We start from the raw sequence: 6,098 nt of genomic DNA on the forward strand, positions 1-6,098 counted from the left end.
AGGTCCTCGGTTCAATCCCCAGTACTCATCAAAAACATAAATATATAAGTAAACCTAATTACCTCCCTCCAGATAATTAATTAATTAAAACATAGTGTTGTTTTCAAGAGCCTGGATCTTAGAGGCAGAGTGCCAGGTTTAAATCCCAGCCTCCCAACTAACTAGCTGTGCCATCTTAGAATAGTTCCTTAACCTCTCTGGTCCACAGTTTCCTCATTCGTCCATGGTGGGGCAAAACAGTACCTGTCTCATTGAGTAGTTGTGAGATTAAATGAGCAGATACCTGGAAAGCACATAGGACAGTGCCTAATTCAATGAGTGTAAGGTATTATTCGATGAGCTTGTGTGGTTGTTGTGAAAACTACTTGAATTAACACATATGAGGAGCTGGAAGGTGTGTGGCATTTAGAGCCTGCTCAAACGAGATCAGATTTTGATGGCAACTAGCAGTGTCCACCATATTTCTCATAGTGCCCCTGAGCCTATAGGACATTTATGGAGACTTCTGATGGCCACCCCACCATTCCACCATATGGCTACCAGCAGTGGTTTTAGAAAATATCCACAAATCCTTTGACCCTCCTCCCTTCCAAAGGTGGAGGCTAACTCCCCTTCCCTCAGGTGTGAGCCAAACTCAATGGCTTGCAACTAACAGAGAGAATATGATGGAAGGAATGGTATGTGACTTCAGAGGCTAGGTCATGAAAGACACGGCTCCTTCCTTCTGGCTTTCTCTTGGAATGGTCACCCCAGGGGAAGCCAGCTGCTATATACTGTGGGCCTTTGAGAAAGCTGTCGGGTGACCCTCCTAGCAAGGACTTGAGGCTTTCTGCCAAGAGCCAGTGCCAGCTTGCCAGTGAACCATCTTGGAAGTAGATACTCCAGCTCCAGTCTTGCCTTTGGATGACTGCAGCCTGGACTGACATCATGAGACTCTGAGCCAGAACTGTCCAGCTAAGCCACTTCCCTATACCTAGCCCACAGAAACTGCAAGGTAACATATGCTTATTGATGTTTTTAGGTGCTGTGTTTTGGGGTACATTGTTATGCAGCAAAAGGTGACTATTACACTACCTCACCATGATGGCATGAGAGAACTCTTCTTTCTTAATAAAGTTTATCTTCTCTCTGATCCAGCCGTAGACTTTCAGGATGAGTTTTCTCAGCTCTCAGGTCCCTAAGCTGAAAGAGGACCTTGAGCCAGTCCTTCAAGCTGCTCACAAATATTCCAACTCTTAATCTTTCTGGTCCCATGAAAAATAACTCTTTCTCACTCTTATGAAGTATGGTCTGGCCATGTGACTCAATTTGGCCACCTAGCAGGTGTCATTTGAGTGTGGGAGCATTTAAGAACAACTGTGGGTTTTCTTTTTTCCCCTCTGCCAGAGTCCTGAGCAGCCTACCATAATGACACAAGGGAAAAATACGTTTGTTGTCTTAAGCCATGGAAATAGTGGGGCTGTTTGTTACAGCAGGATTATCCAGTGCACCCTAATACAAGAATGTATCTTTCATGTCCTCTCACCCCTGCCAGACTCAGAAGGCCCTAAGTTCACATCCAAATCTTCTGTTTTCTCCTTTTCTTGTATCTCCTTTCGCCAGCTCAGAAGGCCTTCCTTTTCCCTTGCATTTTTAATAACCTCAAGAGCAGAAGATTAAGTAATCTTCTATTTATAAAACTTATTTTAAAATAGCCTGCACTTAGATAGCACGTGCTGTGTACTACTCTAAACTCTTTATATGTTTTATGTTATTTTATCCTTGGGACAACACTGTAATGTAGGGACTCTTGTTATCTTATTGTATGGATGCAGCTGAGGCACAGAGAAATTACCTAATTTCACTGAGGTCACCCAACAATTAATCGGCAGAGTTTAATCATTAATTAAGTAATTCAAACACAAGTAGCCTGACCCCAGAGGTACCCTTTACCACCTGGTTCCCACAGAAGCCAGTGTTACTTTTATTTTTCTTTTACTCCATTTTGCCCTCACCACCTGCTCTCTTTTCCTTCCCTACCAGAGCCACCATTCTGTCGTGTTTATTGTGTGTCCTTTTGTTTGGAGGTGTTCTTACACATTGTGTACTTTTTGTTTGGGATGTATGAATTTTAAATTTATATCAACGGTATTGAGTGGTAGGTTGCACTTTTTCTTCCTATTTTCATTCAGATGCATTCTTGCTGAGTGCATAGCCTATTGCTTCCCACCTGCAGAATCCTCCATTCTGGACACCTCCAGGGGATGTGGGGGGCACCTCCTTCTCCCCAGTGATAGTCACTAGCTGGCCTTTAACCACCATCACTCCCACTATCAACAACACTGGGATGAGTATCTTTGCCCCGGGTCGGTGATTGTGAGAATTTCTTCAGCCTCTTCACCAAAGCCAGTGGAATTGTCAGGTTGTGAAACTTGCAGATAATTAAGTTAATGAAGTTTTAGCCAATGACACTTTAGCGTGGCTCCATCGTGAAAGAAAAAAAACAGGTTCTGCTCCCTGATTCTTCCTGCCTCACACCTGGACCTGAGGCGCTGGGGCTTAGAAGCTGAGGAATTTGCGGCCTTTGTTTTCCCTCCTTTGTTTTTCCACCTTTGTTTTTCCATTCCATTCTGACAACTTCTCTTAAAAGCAAATTGAGGCTTGGTAATGGGGGAAGAGGAAAGGATGGGCAAGTTTACATTCGGTTCATATCTCAAAGTATGGTCTGCACCACATTAGCTACTATTACAAATGACTGATTCTAGGAAAGCTAGGAAAAGGCAGCGGAAAGCCAAGAGGGAAGATTTCGTAGGTGGGATAGAGAATTTCACTCGGGAGTGAGCGCCCCTTGTGGTCTAATTGCCCCATTACAACCTGAGTGATTCTCCCCTATTTAACCCCTGATTAGTTTAATAACACCTAATTCAATTCAAATGATATGTATTAGGCACTGTCTACGTGCTAGACCAGCGATGTCCAATTTAAATATAATTCGAGCTCCACGTGTAACCTTGAACGGCTAGTCACTTTAAAAAGCTAAGGAGAAACAAGTGACATTAATTATAGTATATTTCATTTAACTCAATACAGCCAAACTATTAATCACTTCAGAATGCAACCGATATAAAAATTATCGCGATATTTCACCTTTTATTGAATTAAGCCTTCAAAATGTCCTCAGGACAGCACAGGTCAATTCCATCACTAAATTTTCGTTAAAAAACACCTGATCTCTATTCAGATTTCAAAACATTTACAGTTGTAGAGGTAGAGTCACAGACTTAAGTTGTTCCAAACATGTTTAAAGAGTTCCCAGCAGCTGAGTCGAGGCTTCATTATTTTAAAAATGTAAGTTTAAATCAATTACAATTAAATAAAACTTAAAGTTCAGTGTCTTAGTCACACCACACTTCAAGGACTCAACAGCTACACGTGACCAGTGGCTTACTTGTTGAACATTGGTTTACACCATTTCACCCTGGGAATAAGGTAGGAATATTATTATCCTTATTTTACAGAGGGGAAAACAGACTCAGAAGGGGAAACTGACTTTTTGTCATTTAAAAAATATTTATTGAACATCTTTTGTATGTCAAGTTCCCTCCGAGGATTTCAGGACAAACTGGTGAACAAAATACACATGATTCCTGGCCTCAAGGGGGTTATGGGATAAAATCAGAGAAAGACAAAAAAAAATTATAAATTGTAATTAGTTCTATGGCAGAAGCAAACAGGATAATGAGTTAGAGTTAATGGCAAACCATGACTCCCAAGCTAAAAATGGTTTTCATGTCTCTGTATGGTTGAAAAATATTCTAAAGAAGAGAATATTTTGTGACAAGTGAAAATTATACGTATTTCAAATTCCAGTCTCTATGAATAAAGTTTAATTGGAACATAGCCACCTCTATTCATTTCCGTATTGTCTGTGGCTGGTGTTCTGTTACAATAGCAAGAGGAGGGAGAGTATAGCTCCGTGGTGAATCGCATGCTTAGCATGCACGAGGTCTTGGGTTCAATCCCCAGTACCTCCTCTAAACATAAATAAATAAATTTAATTACCTACTCCCCCTATAAAAAAACCAACCAAACAAAAACTACCAAGAGAACTATATATGGATCAGAAAGCCTAAAATATTTACAACCTGGCCCTTTACAGAAAGTATTTCAGATCCCTAAAACAGAGAGTAACAGAGACAAACATGCTTTACAGGGGGTAATCTGGGAGGACTTTTCAGAGGAGGTGATATTGAAGTAGAGAAGCATCAGGAGACATTTGGGAAAGTCTGAATATGGTTAAATGGATCAAACCAATGTTAAATATCCTGAGTGTAAATTTAACTACTCTAGGTACCTCATATAACTAGAATCATACAGTATTTGTCTTTTTTGAGTGGTTTTATTCCACTTAGCATAATGACCTCAAAGTTCATCCCTGTTGTAGCAGGTGTCAGAATTTTCTTCCTTTTTAAGACTGATAATATCTCATTGCATGTATATACCACATTTTGTTTATCCATTCATTGGTTGATGGGTTGCTTCCACAATGGGTCAATTTTTGTGAATAATGCTGCTATGAAACTGGGTATACAATTATCTCTCCCAGTCTCTGCTTTCAAATCTTTTGGATATAAGAACACTCATGGACATACATTACAGCAATATATTCTTTGAACCAGCTCCTGGAGTAATGGAAATAAAAGCAAAAATTAACAAATGAGATCTAAATAAACTTAAAAGCTTTTTCACAGCTACAGATACCATCAACAAAACGAAAAGACAACCTACAGAATGGGAGAAAATATTTGCAAATGATGTGACTGACAAGGGACTAATTTCTAAAATATAGAAACAGCTCATACATCTTAATACCAAGGAAACAAGCAACCCAATCCAAAAATGGGCAGAAGACCTAAACAAGCAATTCTCCAATGAAGACATACAAATGGTCAATAAGCACATGAAAAAATGCTCAGCATCGCTAATTGTCAGAGAAATGCAGATCAAAATTACAATGAGATATCACCTCACACCAGCCAGAATGGCCATCCTGAAAAGTCTACAAATGATAGATGCTGGAAAGGGTGTGGAGAAAAGGGAACCCTCCTACACTGTTGGTGGGAGTGTAGCTTGGTGCAGCCACTATGGAAAACAGCATGGAGCTTCCTTAAAAAACTGAAAATAGAGTTACCACGTGATCCAGCAATCCCACTCCTGGGCATATATCCAGAGAAAAATAAAATTCAAAAAGACACATGCACCCCAATGTTCATAGCAGCAGTGTTTACGATAGCCAAGACATAGAAACAACCCAAATGTCCATCAACAGATGACTGGATAAAGAAGATATGGTACATATATACAATGGAATACCACTTAGCCATAAAAAAGAATAAAATAATGCCAATTGCAGAAATATGGATGGACCTGAAGATCATCATTCTGAGTGAAGTGGGCTGGAAAGAGAAAAATGCCTTATGACATCATTTATATAAGGAATCTAAAAAAAATTAATAATAATAATGACACAAATGAACTACTTATTATTTATAACTTATATGATTGATTTCTTGATATGTGTAAGCCCATTTGACTGTCCTTTATGATTGGAGTACTGCATTCTGTTGATTCTTATTTTGTAGTTGGCTTTGTTCCTTTGATAACTGTGTAAGTTTAAAAAGCTAAAACTCTATTCTGTTCTTAGGAACAATGATGAGTACATATATGTAAACTAAAAAAGAAGTGCAGTATACTGAATAAATGTATTTACATGCAGTATAATGTATATATGTGCAGTCAGACTGTAATAATTCTACCTAATAAAACTGAAAAAGGAAAAAAAATCTTTTGGGTATATACCCAGAAGTGGAATTTCTGGGTCATGTAGTAAGTCTATTTTTAATTATTTGAGGAACTTCCGTACTGTTTCCATAGCGACTGTACCATTTTACATTCCCACCAACAGTGCACAAGGGTTCCGATTTCTCCACAGCTCTGCCAACACTTGTTATTTTCTAGTTTGTTTGTTTGTTTGTTTTGTAGGAGCCATCTTAGTGGGTGTGGGATGGTAGCTCATTGTGGTTTTGATCTGCATCCCCCTAATCCTCAGTAAGCTTGAG

This window comes from Camelus ferus, chromosome 9 (assembly GCF_009834535.1).
Source record: "Camelus ferus isolate YT-003-E chromosome 9, BCGSAC_Cfer_1.0, whole genome shotgun sequence".
Taxonomy (NCBI): Eukaryota; Metazoa; Chordata; class Mammalia; order Artiodactyla; family Camelidae; genus Camelus; species Camelus ferus.